This window comes from Natrix helvetica (assembly GCF_964273705.1).
Source record: "Natrix helvetica genome assembly, chromosome: 2".
NCBI lineage: Eukaryota > Metazoa > Chordata > Lepidosauria > Squamata > Natricidae > Natrix > Natrix helvetica.
In genome coordinates, this window is record NC_138552.1 from 229,413,765 (window position 1) to 229,438,305 (window position 24,541).

Here is a 24,541-nt window from a genome sequence, read left to right on the forward strand (position 1 = left end):
CAACAGGCCCCAGAACTGAAAGGTGACAGCTTCTGACCCAGGCAATTGGAGAGAGATGTCCTTAGGGTACTGTCAAAAAAGGCACGATGGCAGCTGAAATGAAGTAATTGAAGCTCTGCCCATTCTGTAAAACACAGGATGGATGGAGCCTCGATTGCACAGTGGCATCCACTATTTTATTTTTTTTCTACCAAATCTTGTGGACACCCCAGTAAATAGGGATGCCACTCAAGTAGACTACCATAGCAAGTAGACCCCCACAAAAAGCTTCTGCAGATAGTTTGCTTCCCTCCTGTGGTACTATGAAATACAAAGCAACTATGACCTAAAGGAATATTACTTTCCCTTCCCCCCTTCAAGCTGTTATAGTTTATAGATTGTGTCCCTCTTTGGTTGAACTTTGAAGCAAAAATGCTTCTTCTAAATATTTTAGGGGGGTTCTCATTTTGTAGTACATCTGTGGAGAAAAGGTGATCGTGGCTTATTATTCTGTTTGCTTATTTTACATTTTTGGTGCAAAGGTTGTCCCTCTATCTATTTTTACATATATTTAAGTGTTGCAAAGAGAACATCACATTAACTCCATAACTGACCCATCTCAGGGTTTGAAAGTATGTTGTAGTCTTCTACTGATGTCTCATTGGGATCTGGCACTACGGTCTTGTTTCTGCCTCAGGTAAGCTGGCTTAGTTTTGCAATAGCACCATAAACCGAGTTTGGATGACTGTCCTGTGCTATTAGTATTATCCTAGAGGATAAGGAATCAGCTTTGATGGGACCTGCTTAGGTACCATATATGATCGTGGCTGAAATCCCAGTATGCCAGATATTTTAGGTCCTAGGCTTATATGAAGAGTACAGAGAGCTTTAGGACAGTTTTACATCTTTTATTTGTAACATCTTCCTGGAGTGGTGCGGTGGCCTAGAGGTGCAGCTCTCGTCTCACAATCAGGAGGCTGTGAGTTTGATCCTAGGTAGAGGCAGGTATTTCTCTCTTTGGGCATACCAAGAATGAGCTGCTGAATAAAATTCTACATTGGTGACAGGAAGGGCACCTGGCCATTAAAACACTCTGCTAGTTCTATTCAGGTGTCCAGACTCCACCCCTCAAGGGATTATGGGGTTGTTGAATCAGGATGATGATTTGTAATATCTTCCTCCTCAAATCACTAGAAAATGTTCAAAGTAGTATTTGCAAATAGAAACTGTTTAGAAATCAGACAAGGGTCTATACACAAATGATTTATTTTAGTTGTTTCTACAATCTCTGTCTCCTTCTGGCACTGCCTGTACTGTAGTGCTGAGAATGTTCCTCATAGTTGATGTCACCCATTCTATGTCATTGATCTAATCTACTTACCTGCAAACTACCGCAGCAATTTCATCTAGTGCCATCACCATTGTTACAAGAAACACCAGAGCTTGAATTTGCAGAACTGAAACAGGGCGAAATGAATTTGCTCGACATCTAAGTAATAAGAACTGATCTAACGTCTTGTTATAATTAGTTTTCCATTTTTGTACTTCTCTGAATTTTGCAGTGCTGTTCTTTTGATATAAAGCACATATAGAAATGTGCACATGAGTAAAAACAGGGCACGTTAAGAGGAATATATTAGGAAAATGTTTGGAAATAATGTGCACATTAAAAGAAAGTGCTTATGAATTTTATGCATAAATAAATGTGCTACAAAATAAATATGAATTTTCATATGGACTTTTTAAAAACATTGTAAACATATGTTGTAATGGGCTGGAATACATTTATATTTGGAAAAAACTCAAACATTAGAAAACTCAAAACTGAGAGACTCACCAACTCCTACTTCATAAAACTACCTTCAGCATTCTGTCACAAAGATGATACCGTATGAAATTCCATGGAAACACTGTTTGTTTTTATAAGAGCCCTGAATTAATCTGCCATCACAGTAGGTAGAACTATTGATCCCAAATCATTTCCCACAGACTGTCAGCCAACTCTGAAGGCCTCTATCCAAATACCACCTCCCCAGTGTCACAACTCTTTAAAATGTTGGTTTAAACCACAATCATTAACAAGTCCATAAAAACAAATCTTGGGAGTTGAGAAGTTGCCTTTGTCATTTCTAATGAATGAGAAAACCAAGATAGAATGGATGAGCTTGTTTTTATGAATGGATGTGATGACCAGCCTTTAAGAAGAATTCCTTCACAAATCTACAGTCTGGCAGATATGTCATTCTCTTGGATGTTTGACAGCAAGAACCCTCTTTTCATTGCTGGGACCAAGAGAACAATTGACAGATGCTAGCGCACATTCTGCTTTCCAGGCAGCCAGCAGAGGTCATTGTATCTCTGACAAAACCCAGTGCCATCTTTGCAATTTTGGCTGAAGTCTTATGCTAAGTGTTTTGCCACTGTTTGACTGCCTTCCAAATAACTTCTTAGAAATGGTTAACAAAACTTCCGTAAGTCAATCAACTCTGGTCTTTTCACTGGCTTTGAATTACTTACTTTTCCTCTTGAAAAAGCCAGGGAGAACAAGTAGAGAGTTATTAATGTTTTAGAGGAACTGATTTAAAGGCAGGTTATAGCAATGGATCTTGCTCTGCAGCTAGACAGTAGGGCTCCAGAAAATCATACTATTTGAAGCCAGAAGCCTATCTTGTACAGGCAGAAAATAAATTCTGCTAGCTGTTTGCAAGTGCATGCACACGCGCGCGCATGCACACACACACACACACACACACACACACACTACTAGATTTGTATCATTTGTATTCGTTACTTTTTTTTTGCAGGATTTGATACATTGAGATTTTGCAATGAATACATACAAAGGGCATATAATTTAGGAAATATTGTGACCCCGAGTTTATAAATATCAGTTGCATGTACCAAAGTGTAAAGTGTGACTGACAGGATTTCTAGATGAGAGGAAGGAAGGAAGCTTTGGAACTATTTGACCCTCTTTCCTATGTCTGGAAGTCTCTCTGTCCTAAATGAAGAAGAAGAAAAAAAATGAGAGGATCAATTCCAGTGGGAGAGGCTGCCATATTATAATAATGAAACGAAGAGACATCTGTTCCTTGGGAATCAAAAATCAGGAAGAAACTAGTAGCATCTCCGCTGACTAACAAATTACTTGGGAGAAAGTATGATAGATCTAGAGAAAATGTTAACATGAAGGGACCGGTCACTGATGACACAAGCACTAGCCATTAAGAATTCAATAAAGCTGACAGACAATCCTGATGAAATAATGTCCATCAGGCTATGGGGGGGTTAGAAGCAACTGAAGACTGAACAGAGGCAGCAACAAAATTGAATAGGGCTGATTGCTACTTCCCCCTTCAAATGGTGCTCTTTAAAGGTGGGTTGCTGCCGGTTCGCCCTGGATCAGGTGAACAGGTAGTGGTGGTGGCGGGAGGCTCGGCCCATCCGCCCAGACACTTCTGCGTATGCACAAAAGTGTTGCGTGATTGCGCAAACCGGTAGTAAAATAAATTGCAACCCACCACTGGTGCTCTTGGAATGTCCTTCTAAGTCCTGCTCCTGTTCAATTATTTTGGTTTTTCTTCATTGAGGGAAGCAGTGGAAATGCACTCTCAATTTTATGCTAATTATATAATCACACTCCCATCATGAATTGAGAATGAGATGAGGGAGAACCTGTTGTGGCGTAGACTTGTCAGCTGACTAAGTGGGGAATCCAGATTCCATCCCAGATGGAAGGGTTTCCTGGTTGAAACTGGCTAACTGCGTGAGAGACATGAGATCAGGGCATCCCTGCTCTCTTCTCTCGTGATTTTTGTGGCTTTGCGTTAAGCTTAGAGAAGGCAGAGTCTGTCTGTGCTCACAGTGCCTTATTCTTTAGGAAATAAATGATGATCACATAATTATCATAATTGGCAGAAACACAAAAAGGGTGTGGTATAACATGGGAGAACAAAAGAATGTACAGAGTATTTTGTTAATATAAATAAGGTTGGAGTCAATGGTGGCTGATGACATACAGCCCAAGGTGCTACAGGAAATAGCTGACAAAATTTCAGAGATATTAAGGAATGTAGAGTACTCAGAGAAGTTGAAGGGACTTAGAAGCAGAAGTCTCAGTAACTAATAAAGAAATGAGATATCAAATATGATTATAGTCTTCAGTATCTATTGAGTGATCTATAACAGCACAGATTCATGTTATTTTGAATTAATCCAATATATCTAATCCCAACAAATGAAATAAATCATAATAGCAAAGACATGGTTTTGTCAGAGAAATTAAGTTTTAATTGTTGACAAATTTTATTCAGTTCATATTTTAATACATACTTTAACAATCTTGCATTTTTTTAAAATTGAAAAATAAGAATTGCCTATTCTTTCGTACACACTTCTATGAATTTTTCCAAGTTCCCTATAAAAATGTGAATATTAGTAAAAAGTTTCCATAAGAATCTAACATATTTACGAAGTGGAATATATTGGGTAAAATGACTGTCAAAATCAAATATTTAATATAAGCATATACAGTATAAAGCTTTTCTCAAAAGATCATGGAAACATGGAAAAACAAATAGAAAAATGAGAAAAAAATGAGAAATTAATCTATGTCACAAGTATACAGAGTGTTTGTTGACTTTGTACCTAGCTAGATTGGCTCAAAGCCTTTTCAATATGGGTTCTTCCCATAAATGTTATCATACTTTTGGCAAGGAAAGTGATACTTCCCTTCTTCTACAGTTATGAAAGTATCACAAAAATTGCACCATCGTCATCAAAGCTGAACTGGGAACCTGAACCTTTTTAAAGGCAGCTTCATCCAGCTTTTTGTTCATTTGTTCATTCATTTCTATAATATTTTGCACTTCTATCGTCATAAAGTTTCTTAAGAAACTTAGAAGGAAATGGGTGCTTTCCTTAAGGAGATTTGTAATAGCAGCTGTCAGCTAATTGAAAATATGGTTTTAGGTGGTTTAGAAAAATATCTTTTAATTTCCACTGAGAGATGTTTACCAAATTTAGTCATGGGGGCAAATACAGATTTAGATGGAGTAAAACAAACTCACTGAATGTAAACACTCCAGGGAAATCACATTGGACATGGTAGATCTATAGCTGAACCAGCAAATAGTAATAGCAATAGCACTTAGACTTATGTACTGCACATAGTGTTTTACAGCCCTCTCTAAGTAGTTTACAATGTCAGCATACTTCCCCCAACAATCTGGGTCCTCATTTTTCTCACCTCAGAAGGATGGAAGGCTGAGGCAACCTTGATCCATTCAGGATGGAAAATCCTGGTTGTAGGCAGAGTTATCCTGCCATACTACACTGCACCACCATGGCTCCAATAGCAAATGCTATTTAGAATAAAAAAAACTAAATAAAATTAAGCAGGCAAAGAGAGCTGCAAACTTGATTGGAACAAAGCTGATAGGAAGGAAGGCAGAGTTTATGCATTTTTTCTTATGAGAGCTACTGTAGTGGTAGGAAAAGGAGGTTTGCTTGGATAACAACAGCGCTGCTTTGATCAAATTTGGAACTACTCTGCTTGTAATAAAGAAGAAAATGAATGCTCATAGACCTTCCATGCCTCATATTCTTTGGATTTCAACCCACATAATTAAGACCAAAGCAATTATTTATCCAAGACTAATAGTCAAACCGGGGTTTCCATCTTGTTTCCTTTCCCATATGCCCCATCACTTTGGCTACCCAACCAACTGGTTTCCAATGACACTTATAGTTTTATTATATTTATCTGGATAGCACCTATAGTCACACTGATGCTTTTTAAACCACTTCTAAGGAAGTTGATTTTGAAGTGCAAATGGCTAAGTCCGCTATATCATCTGGCTCTCCCTATATGTGAATTAGCAGATAGAGACATCATCTTTGTCATTAGAATGATATTCTGAAAGCATCTTTCAAAAATGCCTTCCCTAATTAAGCTTTCTAAGCAGTTAAGATGGGATTGGCATGAAGCAAAACCAAAAAACTCATCGATACATAAAATGGTTCCCAAGTGCCTTGCTGGATAGATCAGCTGAAAGTCTATTTTCTTCTGTAATCCATTTCTAATGGCTTCTGAAGACTGGGCAGACACTTCCAGTAATGTACAGGGAGGAGAAAATAGGGAAGACCAAATAAAACAGTAGAGGCAAAATCAGTTTTTTACAATTGAGGAGGGGCTCAAGCTATTTTCCAAAGCACCTGAAGGCCAGACAAGGAATAATGGATGGAAACTGAACAAGGAGAGATTCAACCTGGAAATAAGGAGAAATTTTCTGACAGTGACCCATGGAACAGAAGTTGCCTTCAGAAGTTGTGGGAGCTTCATCACTGGAAGCTTTCAAGAAGAGACTGGACTGACATCTGTCAGAAATGGTTAGGGTCTCCTGCTTGGGCAGGGGGTTGGACAAGGTCCCTTTCAACTCTGTTAATCTGTCTGTCTAATTCTAAAAATGTAACATTTTAATTTTATATACTATTCCACATGTTGGTGTTTAACTGTATACTGCCCTGTATTGTGTATACTCTTTGAGGGAGATAGGTGGCTTAGAAAAGTGATAGATAGATAGATAGATAGATAGATAGATAGATAGATAGATAGATAGATAGATATGAAGAAGGAGTTCACATTTGTGACATTGTCTCAGACAAAGTTGTGTCCTTACTAGCCCTTGAACCAAACCTCAATTAGATAGGGGCATCTTTATCAGAATTTGAGATAATAATTTTAAGCCCTGAAAATTGTACTCAAACATGGTTTTGGAGCATATAGTTGCAAGCATGATAAAAGGAACTGTTGATTGATATGATTTTAGTCTAATAAATAAAAGGAAATAAAAAAGGATCAGCAAGGTCTGTTCCTAATAAAATAAAATCTGCTGACAAACTGTTGTGAGGAATGTATAAATAAAAAGTATCAGTCAAGATTGTACCGAATTTTCCAGCTTGGAAACTATTTCAATGAGAACGCAATAGTTTACACAAATTCTGATAATTCAGGCAGCATCTGCTATCGTATCTTTTGCCATAAGTGCATGAGTGCGATTGCAGGAGTATTTCATCATGCTTAGGCTATTTTTGATAAAAATCACCCAGTAATAAAGAATTGGAGCCAAATGAATAATGTTTACTTTCTACCCAAATGATGATAAATGCTTGTATGTACTCAAGATTCATAGGCATTCCCTAATAGATTGCTCTCCCTAGGAGTTAATGCCCAACAAAATCACGATCCTTGAGAATTATCCAAATCCAGTATTGAGTACCCTCTGAACGGGTGTGACTTTTAGCACTGAAAGTAGATTTTATGGCTAGATGTACATTTTGGCGTTGGAGAGGGTCTGGGACACAATTGTGCAATTGTTATAAAGTAGCTGATGCAACTGAACTTTGCATAACCTGATGCAACATGCCCATAAAATTGAAAACTGGATTCTTCATTCATATAGCACATGTATACACATGAGGGAAGCCAGTGTGGTTAATTTGCAGAATTGCCCCGAGCGCTCTAACTTCCTTGTAATTATTCTCGATTCTTAAATCGTTGAATAGGTCTGTTACTTATGATGGTAAAACTTGAGATTCGCTGGCAACAAGGTTAGCAAAATACAGACAATCTTCAGGGGAGCTGCTGGTAATTCTGGAGCTTCTAACTAATGGTTAAGGCACCAAGTTAGAAACCAGGAGATTGTGAGTTCTAGTCCCACTTAGGCATGAAAGCCAGCTGGGTGACTTTGGGCCAGTCACTAGTTGTCAACTCACCTCACCTCACTGGGTTGTTGTGGTTGTGGATGTGGAAACAATAGGAAGAGGTAGGAGTATTAAGTATGTTTGCTGTTTTGAGTTATTTATAACAATAATAAAAATGGGATAAAAATAGATAAAACCTCATATGCAATTTCCTTTTCTGGCAGAGAAACTATGTATCACTTACTATAAGGATTAATTCCTGGTCAATATTTTCTTTTGAACTTACTGTCTAGAAATTTCCTTATATTTCCTTGGCTGGAAACCTTGGTAGGGACATTTAATTGGGACCATTTCACGTAGATTGTGACATTCCTTTAAAGACAATTCTTTATTTTGAAAAAATGGCACATGACTATACTGAAGGGAAGTAGGGAAGAGATGCTGCCAATCACATTTCTGGGGAGGCAAAATGGAATTCTGGTTAGAACTGTTTTCCCAAAGGGGAATCAATGTGCGATCTCGTCCATCCCCACCCCTGTGTGTATGTGTGTGTGCTTATTCTGTCTGTTACTTTGAAGTCCTATATATAAATAATAGATTGGCATTTTTAAGGTGTTGTCTTGTTCTATCTTTCTTCCAGGAGCCCTCTCTCTTCCAATTTTTCCCATAACAACAACTCTGGAAGTAAACTGTATTTTTAAATTGTATCATGAAAGTAAGCATGGCACAATCACAGAAAGAGCTTAAAAGATTAAAAATATAAGTTTACTGATAACAGGAGACAAAAACATATTCACAGTTATAAGTTGTGATGGTCATAAAATGGGTGGGTCACATGGATGATCCAATTTATGACCTTTTTCGTGGCGGTCATTAAACAAATGCAGCTTTTGCAAGTGGTACCATGGGCATTAAGCAAACGCCATGGTCATTAAGGGTTGACTCTTAATCAATTTCATTGAGCTTTGCTTAGAAGCTTAACTGTATGCAAAGATGAAACTTTTGTGTCTTGGCTCATGTAAGGAATTTTTAACAGAATCTTAAAGATGAATGAAAATCCCATTAACTAATATTGTACACTACCTGATACCCTGGCAATGCCCATGTAGGGGGAAAATGTCCAGACCAAACATAATTTCTAATGTTGGATTTTCCCCCTTACAAGAGGGAGCCCCCTTGTGGAGTACTGTGACGCCATTACCATGGCAACTCCACTGCGTTGTACAGTAGAAGCCAGTATGGCACAACAGGCTGTAACACACATCCCAAAGGGTGTTATGGGTGTCTTACCCCCACAGTATTTTTCTCCAGAGAGTAAGACATCTGTGTACCAAGTTTGGTTCAAATTGCTTGAGGCGTTCCAGAGTTATGATGACTATCAAACATTTTATTGGAGGATACTACTGTTACAGGACCAATTCTGCACCCCTAAGATGTCTTTTGGCAGCCAAGAAACAATAAAATTTCAATTTTGATGCATGAGGATGTGCTCAGGGGTTTATTTTTGGCTGGGGAAATTTAGGAACTCTACAGACCTTGGAGGCAGGCCATTTCTCCACGGGAGAACATTTTGGCCACACCCATCTTGCAACATTTCAGACACACTGTCTGGTCCGCCCAAAGTCAGAAAAAGAGTGCGATGGCACCTTTTCTGTCTAACTAATGCCAGGACAAGGCATGAGCTTGTGTTGACTGTAGCTCGTGTCATTAGATGCATAGAGTGAATTCACTGATGTAAGACTGAAATTGGTATTAGGCAACTGGAGGGAGGGAAGACAAGCGGATTACATGCGAGACAGATCACAAGTACTTTACCAATTAACAATGGTAATGGGTAAAAAATTGTGTGTGGTGAGACCTTTTGAAATAGTCTAAAACAGCGGGTCCGAACGTTTCTGGCTTGGCGGCCCAGTGGAGGGGAAGGGATGTTTTTGTGTCAGTGGCTGGTGCGTGTGTGAGCACCTGCCACTCATGCAAGTAAAGCTGCATCCGCTGTTCATGTGGCCCAGTTCTGAGTGGGTCATGGCGGTCTGGTAGGTGGGAAGATGGTTCAGTGCGAGTGCCTGCCACTCGCACAAATAGAGCTGCACTAGTTGGCTACTGGTGTGGCCCAGTTCAGAACAGGCTGTGGCCTGGCAGTGGGCTGCAGCCTGGGGGTTGTGGACCCCTGGACTAAAACTTTACACGTATATGAGTTCAACAACCTCTCCCTCAATGTTAGGGTCAAAGTCTAATTTTCCTGAATGGTCACTTTGAGAACTGCAATAGAGTATCTTGGAAGGCTAAAATTGTCTGATATAGGCCGCAATTAATGTGAGTTCAAATATTAAGTAAATCAAACGTGAGTCGTAAATTCATACATGGTCACATTTAATGCCACCCAAAATTCAGTTCAGATGAGGCTAATGAGTGCACAATTGAGGCCAATACACATACACAATTGTGCTTGTGGTTTTAGATGCTGCTAAATTTTCACACGTGCAGAATGGAGAAAAGGCAGATTTCATCAGAGGTAAGCAGTAGATTTTTTTAAAAAAAGTGAGGCTCATTATTAATTAATTTAGAGCAAACTTTTGTGTAGTTGACAACATCAAGATGGTCATAGCAACTCCAAAATAGGATGAAATGTTGGAAATTTTTTTTGTTTTTATTTTGTGTTTTATAACTCCACTTTGACTTTGTTAACCATACATTTAAAGAAGCTTATTCTCTTTATCCTATATTGTAATATTTTTACTAATATACATACCAAAATTTATGTGTACAATTTTTCATTGTTTATTTCTGCTGAGCTGGAGTCAATTACCCTTTGAGGGAGATGGGCGGTTCAGAAATGCAAATAAATAAATAAATAAATAAATTACATTTTCCATAGAAATATAATTTCAGTTAGTGCAAACTTGAATGGTGTGCCCATTTTGTGGGATTCATTAACTGGCCCTTGAGCTCCACCTATATTCCTTTGTCCTTTGCTTTTGCTTCTATTAATTCTTTTGAGCAAATTACGTCATATCTGTCCTCTATAGAATCCAGAGGTGCATTGCTGGCAGATGATGGGATATATCAGGGGTCTCCAACCTTGGCAACTTTAAGCCTGGCGAACTTCAACTCCAGGAATTCCCCAGCCAGCTTTGCTTTGTTGGGCTTTGCTGGCTGGGGAATTCTGGGAGTTGAAGTCCACTAGGCTCAAAGTTCCCAAGGTTGGAAACCCAAGGGATATATCACATTAGAAGAAGAGCAATGGAAGTGTGTACATTATGTATGTGCTTATCATGGGCTGTTGGTATAGATGTGGGGCAAAATAACCTTGTTGCAGGCAGTAGGTTCCCCTCTTAGTTATTTTGGGCTGCATAGAGTCATTTTGGACAGTGAGATAGGTGGTGGTGGTGGAGGAGGAATATAAATGAAATAAATAAATAGTACCATTATCCTGTTGTTTCCTGTCACTTATTAGAATCTATTTGAGCTTGGGTTGGGTGGTGGTTTGTGTGTCACTATTGGCCTGCCACTCAGTGCTTAGAAAGTATAGTGTCACTGTCCAGTATAGGTTATAATTTGTAACAATTAATAATAGATTAAAATTAATAACATTTGCTACCATAGATTAATACAGCTGTCCTCCTATAAGGTCTACTACCAGGTCCTGTAAGTAAAAATTTGACTTGAGAACTTCCACTTGATAACAGAAGCAGGTATGGGTGAAATCAACAAAATCCTGTTAATTTCACATTTTTCTGTGCAGGAGACTAACCAGCTGTCAGGCCTGTAGTTATGTTCTTTTTAGGATCTTTGGCCTGCCACACTTTCTTATAATTTTCTATGCTGTTTTAATAGTGTAGTAGTTGGGAGGGGGGAATAGAAGGGAGTAGGATTGTAGAATGGATTGTTGACATTCTTTTGTAGAAGCCAAGGTCATCTTTTGTCTTCGAATCTCGACACCTGGCCGGAAGAAGATGGGTGTACATGCCAGCGTGGAAGATGATGATTGGAACATGTGATGGATTTGTGGGTGTGGGGAGAGATCATGAACTTTCAACTGGGTGAACTTACAGGATGTAATTCAGAGTTGAAATTTCCATAGCCGTCCTAACATGCCTGCGGAATACATTGCACCTTTAAGGATGTTTTGCCTTGGACAATGATTTATTTCTGCATGGTATTTAGAACCCTAACACCAGCTGCAGAGCACCAAGAATCTGTTTTGGCTTTTTAATATTTTTCTCTTCCTTTTGGACATAGAGGGCTGAGAGATTTTTCTTAGTGTGGAACTTGTAGCAGTGATTTTTTAACCTTGTTCTCAGCGTTTCTGAGTGAAGGCCATTTTCAAACTGATTCTGACAATTGAGGAATGGAAAGGGCGGAGATTCAGAGTCTTCCAACAGAGCTTTCATCCATCCAGACAAAAATGAAGAACTTCCAACAGACCTTTAAAAAGGCTTCTCTGTTATCATTGCTGAAGAGCAGGAAGATAAGACTGGACCTAGACACATGTTAGGAAGGGCGTGAGATGCAAATTTTGCACTCGGAATAAACTGACTTATTTCCACTGGGGACAAGAATAATGTAGTTTGTCAAGTCCAACTGTGAAAAATGACCAAGTGATATGTGTAGCATATTAATAGGACCTGCTCCCGTTTTTCTGCACTATAATGCACTATTTTTATGCACTATATTGCTCCATCAAACTTTGAAAAACCAGAAAGACTTATCTGTGAAGAGAAAGAAGTTTTCCAACATTTTCTCAGAAATAGTGTTGATAGTGTTAACGACATCGTTGTTAAGTGAACTCTCATGACAAGAATTCCTTCTTGACATCTTACTCAGGAATTTAATAGAAGGATGAGAGGCCAGAAAGGCTGATCAAGAAAGGTTTGTGTAGTGCAGGGGTGTCCAAACTTGGCAACTTTAAGACTTGTGGAATTCTGGGAGTTGAAGTCCACAAGTCTTAAAGTTGCCAAGTTTGGACACCCCTGGTGTAGTGAACAACGTGGCAGTCCCTCTCTTCAGCCACCTTCTAAGCACCATATTTAGAATGTCTCCAAAATGGGGTGTTTTTCTTTTTTTAGGGCAGTAGCACTAGAATTTTAAACACGCACATACAAGCACACCCAGAACTTGTGAGGGCTTAGCAGCATTCCCCTGAAGCTGGCTGTTATTTCTGTCACACTTCCCGAATGTAAACATCTATCTCTTTGCACTACTCAAACCCACTCCCACTTTAGCCATCATTTATTTATTACATTTAACCTGTCCACAAGGGCAAAATGGGGTGGAGACTCTTGAAGGAAAGGCAGTTCGTGTTGCAGGGCATCTTGTTATTTCCAGCTGGTTCTCAGATTCTTGATACCTGATGAGGTTGAAGAGGGAAGGAGGCTTCACAATGACTCAGTATGTATCTCTTAGGTATGACCTTTCTAGAACCATTGGCAGAGGCCAAGGAGAAATTCTTGGAATACACCAGTATCAGGGGCGATGGGCTATTTAAAGCAAGATCAGGTTGAGTTCACTCACACACCCAGCCTGCTGAAGGGAAGCCTGGAGCAAGGATTTTAATAGAGAAAGTTGGCCAGGGGCCTTTCGCAAAGGTTATGTGAAGCCACGGTGATATGCAGAATTCAACATTTAGCATGTGTCAGCAATGGACTTGACCTTGGCTCAAGTGTGTCCAGAAGTAAATTCAGTATTTGGCAGCTATTCCGCTTGAGTGGCTTATCAGAATCAGGTGGAAGCAGACACTGACCTGGTTCACACCTAAGGTTAAACCATGATGTGATGATTTGTCTGGTTTTGGTTGGGGGTAGCACGAAGTAACCCATTATGCTGTGATATGCATAGTATATTTATAGGATCTGCTCAGTGAGCCATAGTTAAAATATGCTGGTTTGTTTGATATTTATTTGTTTGTTTATTTGTTTGTTTATTTATTTATATTTTGCCTTTATTATGCTTTTATGAACAGCTGAAGGTGGCAAACATATCTAATATTCCTTCTTCCTCCCATTTCCCCCAAAACAACAACCCTGTGAGGTGAGTTGGACTGAGAGAGAGTGACTGGGTTTAATGGCTGAGGTGGGACTAGAACTCACAGTCTTCCAGTTTTTAGTCTGGTCGGTCTGTCTGTCTGTCTGTCTGTCTGTCTGTCTGTCTGTCTACCTACCTACCTACCTACCTACCTACCTACCTACCTACCTACCTACCTACCTACCTATCTATCTATCTATCTATCTATCTATCTATCTATCATCTATCTATCTATACCTATCTATCTATACCTATCTATCTCTCTCTCTCTCTCTCTCTCTCTCTCTCTCTCTCTCTCTCTCTCTATCTATCTATCTATCATCTATCTACCTACCTACCTACCTACCTACCTACCTACCTACCTACCTACCTACCTACCTACCTATCTATCTATCTATCTATCTATCTATCTATCTATCTATCTATCTATCTATCTATCTATCTATACCTATCTATCTATCTATCTATACCTATCTATCTATCTATCTATCTATCTATCTATCTATCTATCTATCTATCTATCTATCTATCTATCTATCTATCTATCTAGCTAGCTAGCTAGCTATCTATCTATCTATCATCTATCTATCTATCTATGGCTGTGTGTGTGTGTATGTTCCAGCATAACTCCGGAACGTCTTAAACAATTTCAACCAAACTTGGTACACAGATGACTTACTCTCTGGAGAAAAATACTGTGGGGGTAAGACACCCCTAATGCCCCTCAGGGTGTGTGTTCTGTTAAGATACAGCCTGTTGTGCTGTACTGCTGTATCGGCTTCTACTGTACAGCGCAGTGGAGTTGCTATGGTAATGACTTCACAGTACTCCACAAGGGGGCTCCTCTGGTAAGGGGGAAAATCCAACATTAGAAATTACGTTTGGTCCAGACATTTCCCCCCTATAAATAAATACCCAGGCAACACCGGATTATCGGCTAGTATTCTATAACATTACCTTTTCTAGAATTTTATATATGACTACGGCTTCCCTTGTCACTGCTTGAACTAGCCTTGCAAACCTTTGGAAAAGGGCATTAAAGAACAGGTCAGACTACCACAATTACTACCACCAACAGTCATTTCTTTGTGCACTGAGACACAAATGTTTGTGTTATGTTGTATAACCTTTTCCTTCTCTCTGGGGTTTGTTTTGGTCTTGGCATAGACTGGACAACTGAATACAGAATGATTTAACAAGGAGCCAAATATTTGTGTCTTCTGAAGAGCAAGACATAAAGGCTGATGATGAAAGAAAACACTCCTTTCTTGATGGCATTTTAAAGCTGATGACACATTTTAGAGCAGTTTATAAAGAGAAGTGTAACCTGACTACCCTAGATGACTGGGTGTGTAGCCAGAGACGTGAATATATTTCCTTTCAAACATGATGCAACAGTTGAAGTGAATTTCTATACACCTGTGGAAAAGCAGCCAGGAAGATGCAAGCCAGAAGGCAAGTTGCATGAGTAATTCCTGACAAAACAAATAAGGAAGAGCTCTCATTTAATCCATTAACCGCATATGATCTCAAAGAGAGCACACCATTGTTTAAGGGGATTCCTCAGAATGGCTAACTTTACAATAGTATTTCCCAATTTCGGTGCAATTCTTACAAATGGAAAAGCACCAGGCTAGAAAGCAGGAGACCACGAAAACCAGCTGGGTGGCCTTGGGCCAGTGACTCTCTCTTACCCCAACTCATATCACAGAGTAGTAGTTTTATCCACAGAGTTGTGGATAACATAGGAGCAGGTAGGCATGTTGGATATGTTTGTCCCCTTGAGTTATTTGTACAAATAATAAAGGTGTGGTACAAATAAATAAACAGAATTATGGGAATTATGCTCTCATAATTTGGGATAATGAGAGTGAGACTGAGAGATGATATTCTAAAATATATCACAATGTCCTATCTTACTCTTTTTGTTTTCTCCCAAGGAGAAATGACAATCTAAAATTCATTCTGCCATGACAATAATAGATTTGAAAGTAGATTTGAGCCTTGAATCCCATTTTCTCTGTCTTTCTAACCAGTTGCACTGCAATGCAAACTCCTCTTAAATGTGAATTCACCCATTTTAACAGAGGCCTAGGGCTGCTTATAAATTAAAAAAATCTTTAAACTCATGGTTTCGTATTTGCTTACTTGTTTGTTTGTTTATTTATTTATCTGCATTTTTGCAACTGCTGTTGCAATACGCTAAATAAATATGCTGCTGTAAGCTATGTGGACTTGCTCACTTTGCTTCTAGCAGCTTCTCTATTTTTTTTAAAGTTTCCTTGCAGTCACCAGCTTTTGTTGTTTTTAAAAAAAACCCACATCCACAAATAAACTCAACTAAAACCATGGGAGAAGAAAGATAGCTTCGGGAAGAAGCCTCACCCCAGCTAGGAGCTTGACATGAAGAATAGTAATAGCACTTAGGCTTATATACCGCTTTACAGTCCTCTCTAAGCGGTTTACAGAGTCAGCATATTGCCCTCAACTATCCGGGTCCTCATTTTACTGACCTGAGAAGGACGGAAGGCAGAGTCAGCCTTGAGCCTAGTGAGATTTGAAGTGCCAAATTGCAAGCATTTGGTAGGCAGCCGAAGTAGCCTGCAGTACTGCATTCTAACCACTGCGCCACCAAATGCAAAGCCTATCATAAAATAAGAGGTTAACAAATGTCAGTACAGGTGTCTATGGAGTGGTTTTCCCAAAGGCACTTTTTTTTTCCCAAGAAGCAACTGGATTTTCTGGTTTTTCTTTGTTTTTCTTTGAAGATGGTTTGCTTGTCATCCAAGAGCTGAAGAAGCTTCTTGGATGAGAAGTGAAACATCTCCGAAGAGAAACAAATCCGGAAAGTCCAGTTGCCTCTTGAAAAAAAGCACCTTTGAGACATGTCACTACAGGTAGTCCTCAACTTACAACCGTTCATTCAGTGACTGTTACAACAGCACTGAAAAAGGTGACTTATGATCGTTTTTCACAGTTATGACCTTTGCAGCATCAACACAATCTTGTGATCAAAATTCAGATGCTTGGCAACTGGTTCATATTCATCACCTTTCATGTGTCCCAGGGTCAGGTGATCAACGTTTGCATCCTTCTGACAAGCAAAATCAAGGGGGAAGCCAGATTCACTTAACAACCCAGTTACTGACTAATCAACTGCAGCAATTCATTTAACAACGATGGCAAGAAAAATGGTAAAACGGGGCAAAACTCACTGAACAAATGTCTCACTTAACAATAGAAATTTTGGGCTCTATTGTCGGAAGCCGAGGACTACTTGTATTGGCTTTTGGTGAGAAAATAAAAACTGGGAAAAACAGATGCAAAAACCTACCCTGTGCTTCAGGGAAAATGATTCTTTTGTATAATGCAGGGAGAGGTATGCTAGTGTATGATATTTGGTTTTCACTGTAGAAATATTCAGGTGTCCCTGTGTATGTACAGCATCGATTGCTACATCTATTCCAGATCATTTGCATGCAAACCTCCTCACCTTAATATAAATATACCAGAGTCTAGACATGCCAATAGTTCTGAGATGATGGCAGTGGTTAAACTAATATCAGCTGATGCATAAAGTGGGGAGGGAATTGTGTTGATATCACGTGTCTTTTGAGTTAATACTTCCTAGCATTGAATTTTACCAAACGTTCACCTTTTTGTATGCAGTTGTGAGCTAATGAATATTCCCAGACTATGGCAGCTGGTGTAAATTTCCTCTTTGTGCCACAATGGATGCCACTTTGCTCCATCACACTATTTCATTTAAAAAGAAATCTGTGGTGAATATCCTTTACAGCTCTCATTTTGACATGTGGCTCTGGAAGACTGAATATATCCCCATGAAATACATTTCTTCCCCTTTTTCTTATGGTTTTCCAGCAGTACCTCATTTCTCCTGCATTTTCTGGGAATGGAATCAAAAGACAAACAGAGTTGTTTGTTGTTATGTTAGTAAACATAGTTATTATGTAAGTTTTGTACAAACTGAAGTTCCAGGTACAAATAGTGCGAAAAAATAGGCAGTGTTCAGAGGAGCATGTAATTTCCCCCGGGGCCGGCTGCTTTTTAGTAGAAGTGAAATCTTTGCTTTGTTTGGAAGGACATCAAAGTTCATGGAATGGTCTTGCTCCTTTCTATGAGTCAGATATCTCTTTTGCTCTACATTGTTGGAGTAATGAAGGGAATAGATTACTATAACTAAAGTTTTATATAAGAATGAACAGAGATTGTAGAAGAACATTAACCTTGAATGGGTAAAAGAGGGATTACCAACTTTTTGGGTACACAAGGCATGTTTTGAAGTTCTGAAAACATATTATGAATTCATTTACATAGTGCCTATTGTAGGGAGGTTGGCTGATCACAAAACGTGTACTTATCAGGACAAGTTAATCACATTGCACTTTGTTTTCCAACCCCTGTGAATACTATCTGCCATCTCAATATCCCTCTGTTTTTCTCTTGACTTATGAGTATATTTTCAGGTGAAATCTGGATATCAGTTCCTAGCATTTAACATAATCCAATGCCTGCTGGATTGGATTGTTGGCTCATCTAATCTTTCAGTCTGTTCTTACATAACCAACCAACTGTAGCAAATTCTCTTGGGAGATAATCACATTGCCATCAAGGCTAATAGCCATTAGGGGGCTGTGAGAAATATATCAGGGCTTATAGTGGCTAAGACTCCTGCCTAAGATATAATACAGCCCAGGTTCAAATCCCAGTAAGGGTATGGCTAGCTGATGAGAGCTGATTAGCTCGAAATAGATCTATACTAGTCTCCCTTTATTTATTTATCAGTACAAATACAACACAAATATAAAAAGGCAACATTAAAATAAAAATATGGTTTTCTGCCTGCATGGTCTTCTGTGATGAGCCGAAGGACAGAAAGAGGGAGTAGTGACCTTCCTCCCATATTTAGGCATACCAGGGGTTGTAACACAAATGCACACCTATTTCCCTGGCTCAACTGATAAGGAGGAGAGCCTGTGGCATAGTGGCTAAGACTCCTGCCTAAGATATAATACAGCCCAGGTTCAAATCCCAGTAAGGGTATGGCTAGCTGATGAGAGCTAATTAGCTCGAAATAGATCTATACTAGTCTCCCTTTATTTATTTATCAGTACAAATACAACATAAATATAAAAAGGCAACATTAAAAATAAAAATATGGTTTTCTGCCCCCATGGTCTTCTGTGATGAGCCGAAGGACAGAAAGAGGGAGTAGTGACCTTCCTCCCATATTTAGGCATACCAGGGGTTGTAACACAAATACACAAATACATACATACATACATACATACATACATACATACATACATACATATATATATACACACTATATATATACTCTGTCTCTCTGTCTCTCCTCTCTCTATATATGAATATACTATATATATATATATATATATATATATATATATATATATATATATATATATATATATATATATATATATATATATATATATATATATATATATATATATATATATATATATATATATATATATGAATAGACCTTTGAGTAGATAAGTATAAAACTGTGCTGCTAGGCTTCAGCATGCTGGGACAGAGGTCTCTGAGCCCCCTTTTACCCAAAAAGGCTGCTGAGCTTGGCTTTCTTTGCTTTCTGCTCAAACCTGCAAAGGAAAAGACTGCCTTTGAATGCAGAAAAGCATCTTTCCACTGGCACATTATATAAAATCTCAAGCAGAATAGCTGCCCTGTTTCTCAACGGATGGCATGTCTGCAGGGCCGGATTTAGATGAAAAGAGGCCCTAGGCTATTCCACTTATGGGGCCCTTTCACCTCCCATTTTTAAGTTTGTAAATTACATGAGAGGTAATAAAATACATCATTACTGTGATATATATCAATATATTAAATGAAACATGTTATAATTGGTACTAACCTTTATAAAAAATGTGGCACGGATAATAAATAAAAATAAAAGGCCCCTCTTGATCTTGAGGCCCTAGGCTGAAGCCTAGTTAGCCTATAGGAAAATCCGACCCTGCATGTCTGCATTGGCTATATTGAGTAAACAATAGGGAAACATTTGGAGCTCTTCACATTCATCAATAGCAGTGGGTGATTTGAATCTCTCTGGCGAGGATGGGCTATACAAGTGATGGCGGACCTTTTCGGCACCGAGTGCCAAAAAGGGAGTGCCTGTGTGCACTCATCTGTGACACGACCCAGAAGAGGGGTTGCCCAGGAAAATGTACTCATGTACGCCCGCCAGGTAGACTTCTGGTTATTGGCGGGCATATATGTGTGACAATCAGCTGGAAAACGGAAGACCAGTTCTTCCAGTTTCCAGCACTGCTGCATGCACAAAGGCCAGCTGATCGTCACGTGTGCATGCACGCTAGAAACCCAGAAGAGGAACGGGTGACGCTGTGCGTGCCAGGCAACATGGCTGCATTTGCCACTTTGGGCACAGCTGCCGTAGGTTCGCCATCATGGGGCGATACGTTATGGACCACTATATGATACGGACATGAATATATGATAAAGAAATTAAAGAGGGTAAAGCAGCAAGTGATCAGTAATGAATGTGCAACAATACAAAACTCACTCCCACAAATTTTGGTGGGGCTTATTCCCAATTCATGTGCAGGATTGTATCAGCCTTAAGGACTTGTTATCCTTTTCTATGTAGAAGCAACAATTATATGGATTTGGAAAAAGAAACATTCATTTGATTGCATTTTTGATGTTCCTGGATCAATACAGACAGACATTTTACAGGAAGTGTTTATTTCTATACTGGTTAGGTGGATAAATTGCAACAAATTAATGTACTTTATTTTCAGTCTCACTATCCTGATTTCCTGATTTTAAGGCAGGCTTGCAAGATAGACAAGTAGTTAGATAGATAAAGAATTCTTCACCAGAGTTTTTTGCAACCAGTTGATTTATTTTACAAGTAAAACAATATATGTCAACCAGAACTACAAAAGAAAAAAAATATATTTGCAAACACTGCTGAAAGTTGCAAACATCTGCAAGATAATTTGAAGTCTTTGTATCACTTCATTTTCATACAATGGACACATACTGCAAAAGCCTACTGATACCTCAAAATGCTTTTATGAGTCTTAGGTTTGCTAATGTTTCACTTTATGTCCCTGGAGTGGATCATGGATGGAATTTCTGAGCCAAGGAGGAAGGGTTCAGGCGGGGATACATGTTTCGCAGAAAGGTGTGGCTGCTTTAAGAGTTGCACAATCATTAATGAATAGATTCCTTAAAACAAGGCATCTTTTTCTAGGTTTACATAGAAGCCTGATTTTGTTTGTTTGTTTATTACGTTTAATTTTTCCCCACCTTCTCCTGGAGCTGTAAGTGACTCCTAGAAAAATCAACCCAAACTATCATAATATAATATTAGAACAACATCAAAACCCATTGGCAGTGGTAGCTGAAGGGGGTGGGTGGGTGGGTGGTGGTGAGAATGACAAGTCAGCCTTACCCCTTTTGTACATGCATTGTCATGTCTCAGACATGTACAGGATGGGTTAAGGAAGTGGTATGATGTGGCTTTCAACATTTTGACAAAGGCAGAACATGTCTGTGGATGCTGATCAGCGGTGGGATCCACTTACCTTCCCTACCGGTTTCCAAATGTGAGTGCACCTTCTGCACATGCGCACTGCCTTTTGCACATGTGCAGAAGGTCGCACATTACATCAGGGCAGGTGGGCGGACTCTCCCGCAGCTGCCACTGCCAGTTCACCTGAACTGGAGAGAACCAGCCGAATACCACCTCTGATGCTGATACTACAAGATCCATAAAGTGAAATAAAAACCCACTGCATGTCCCCAATCTTTAAATACTTTCCTCTAGTCTATACACTCATTCAGCAGTTTCCATTAAAGAATATCCCTAGCTCTGAAGGCCCACTGTAATAGGCTGGCCTTGAATATTTTTGGTAGGGCCATGGGACAAGGGCCATGCTCACGTCAGGAGGCAACACCAAGGAAGGCCACCAAGAAAGACTTGATTCTTGACACCTCCTCTGTTTGACTGCTCCCAGGAGACAGAGATTCTCAGTCTGCCTTTGCGCTCTTTCAGACATTGACTGGGTTACATGGTCCAGGAGCTAACGCAGATCTAAGCCAAATAGGGCTTCGTAGAAAATACTCGCCACTTTGAATTGGACACAGAAGACTATTAGTAGTCAGCCTTTCTTCTGTGAAATTGGAATTCATTTATTGTGCAACTATTGCCAGTTAGCAAGTAAGTAACTATATTCAGGGCTAACAGAACTTTCTGAATTGCCTACCAGAGTAACCTCATGAAGAATGAATTGAAGTAATCCAGACAAGTATCAAGTTACAATTGCCAATGTTTTTTGATACCGAAAAGGCTGCTACTGGCACCTCAACCAAAACTGGGCTATGATCTCCACCTTTTGTACTTGCACCCAGGTTGAGGGTTTTCTCTTTTAGGGATATTGCCACCCAATCTAGAACTAAAGACAGAGTGTTCTGAAACCAGAATGCTTCTTGACAAATAGCACTTCGATTTTTCTGGGAGTCATCCTAAGAATGCTCTGTTCTGATCGATCTCTCACAGCCTCCAGGAAATGCATCTCTTGCTTAGCCTGTGATGTAGAAGTGAAACTGGGCATTATCAGGATATTGATGATACTTGTGCGCCCTTTGAGGTAGGCCAGATTGGGAAATTATAGGCAAGCTACTTTATTGTTGATGGATATAATAATAGAATCTTGAAAGCCTGCCAGAGTTCCTATACCAAAGAGACTCAGGGCGGAGTTATTTTGAGTTTCTTTCTTACGCCTTCTCCTTTCCCAGGACTGAGTTCTCTCTTACTTTGCTTTAACCATTCCTGCATTCTTTCTTTGAGGTTATTCAAAAGCCTTCCTCTTTGCTCCAAATTAACAGATGATCCAGGGATCATCCACACTGATGGTCACTGGCTTGATACGTGCCTGGTGGAGAAGGCCAGAAGGCCAGAAGTTCAAAGTTGATTGTTACTGTGGATGCCACTAGGATGAAGTTTCCAAACTGTTTCAAGCAGATATTAAACAAAATGGAGGTGAAGGTTGAGCCCTGAAGCACCTCCCACCGAAGGGCCTAAGCGCTATTCCTCCTCCCACATCAAATGGAACCAGTCAGGAAGGAAGGAGCAGAGGCAACCTAAAGGAGTATCCTCAACTCCTAACCCTCATGGGTGGTACAAAGGGGCACCATTGAGAGTTCAAACAGATCAATACAATCGCCATCTAAATCCCACTATAGATCATCTGCAAGATCAACCAGTGGTTTTCATCTCATGCCAGCAATTGAGCGCAGATTGGGAGGGTCCAGATCATCTCCTCCAACAAACGTTGGTTATAATTGCTGCTCCACTAGCTTCTCTTATTCCCTGGTTGATCATTGTCCAAAATACCTGGGTGGATTGAGAGCTGGTGGCAACCACGCAAGGTCCAAATCAATTTTCAAGCGTGAAGATCCCTAAGGGCAGCAAAAGAGATGGCAGATTGTATTACACTACTATAAATCGGTGGTAGAGCTATGAACAAGTGGATTTTAACAATAGCACTAGCAATAGACTTATATACCACTTCATAGTGCTTTTACAACCCTCTCTAAGCAGTTTACAGAGTCAGCATATTGCCCCCAATAATCTGGATCCTCATTTTACCCACCTTGGAAGGATGGAAGGCTGAGTCAACCTTGAGCTGGTGAGATTTGAACTGCCGTACTTGCAGCTAGCAGCCAGCTGAAGTAGCCTATAGTACTGCACTGTAAGCACATCACTACCTTGGTTCTTTTTATTACAAATAAATCTTTATAACAGCCGAGGGGCAGAAACAGTGGATCATTTTACTTTTCAATGCTTCCTTCAGTTAAAGAACAGACACAAATATTTTTTGCAGATGACAATAGGAACAACAATGACCCCCGTTAACGAAGATTCTCATTTTTACCTAATATGTGAATTTTTGGTTTGCAAGGATTTTTAGGAAAGCAGTTATGCTTTAATGTATCAAAACTGGCCATTCTTATAACAAAAGATAAAATGACAATTTGGAACTGTCCTTTAAAGCAGAATTCATTGGCTAGAATTTTTAATCAGGAAAACTAGGTTTGTTCATGTCATTCCAGGGGTCACTTGCAAAGTACGATTTCATATTCTAACCCAGCAATTCCATTTATTAATCTTTCCTTGAAACAGAATTGTTTGCATCTTGGCAAACAATAAAAAAATATTTGGACTGGCTGGCATAATGGTGAGCAGAATCAACATATCTCTGCTTGCCAAGAAAGACTTTAGGTCTGAGCACTGGCATTTAACTATTTATTTGCTGGTAAATTTTAACACTAAAAAGTTAAAGTGATCAAAATCTTCATTTGAATCGGGAGCTACCAGGTCTAGACAGACAGAGGTTACCCCCAACACTTACCTTTAGAGTTCTAAAATGCTTTGGGATCCAAATAGCTGAAGGAGAGCCAGTTTCTCTACCAGCTTGTCTGTATCTGAAGTTCTGCTCCAAATACTTTTCTTATTGAAAGTGCCCTCTATAACTGCAAAAGAGAGGAAACTCAATAATGACAACCTAGTTATGGAATGCACTCTCAAAAAAAAGGTATGCTTGGCACCACCTGTACAGGCTTGGGGGCGCCAGTCTGAGATGTTTTCATGCACTTAATTTGTATATACCTCAGTAAACAAATCAATGCTTAAAAACTAGCCAAAGCTTATTATGGCAAAAGCTGTCGCGCAACACAGTTCACTTTATCAGATGTGATGCACGGATATGTATGCACATGGGTACGTTAAATGAGAAAT

At 39.4% G+C, this 24,541-nt stretch overlaps 1 long non-coding RNA gene across 2 annotated transcripts; it reads right to left on the minus strand.

Moving 5' to 3' along the window:
* Positions 1-910: 910 nt before the first annotated feature.
* Positions 911-24,240, minus strand: LOC309386326. 2 transcript variants are annotated; one of them, XR_014174398.1, is made up of 4 exons: positions 24,156-24,240; positions 17,360-17,611; positions 16,218-16,348; positions 911-1,169 (listed from the first exon to the last, which is right to left on the minus strand). It is a non-coding gene; the product is annotated as an uncharacterized lncRNA (long non-coding RNA). The 2 variants fall into 2 exon arrangements; XR_014174399.1 differs by lacking the exon at positions 911-1,169 and adding an exon at positions 12,686-13,030.
* Positions 24,241-24,541: the final 301 nt, after the last annotated feature.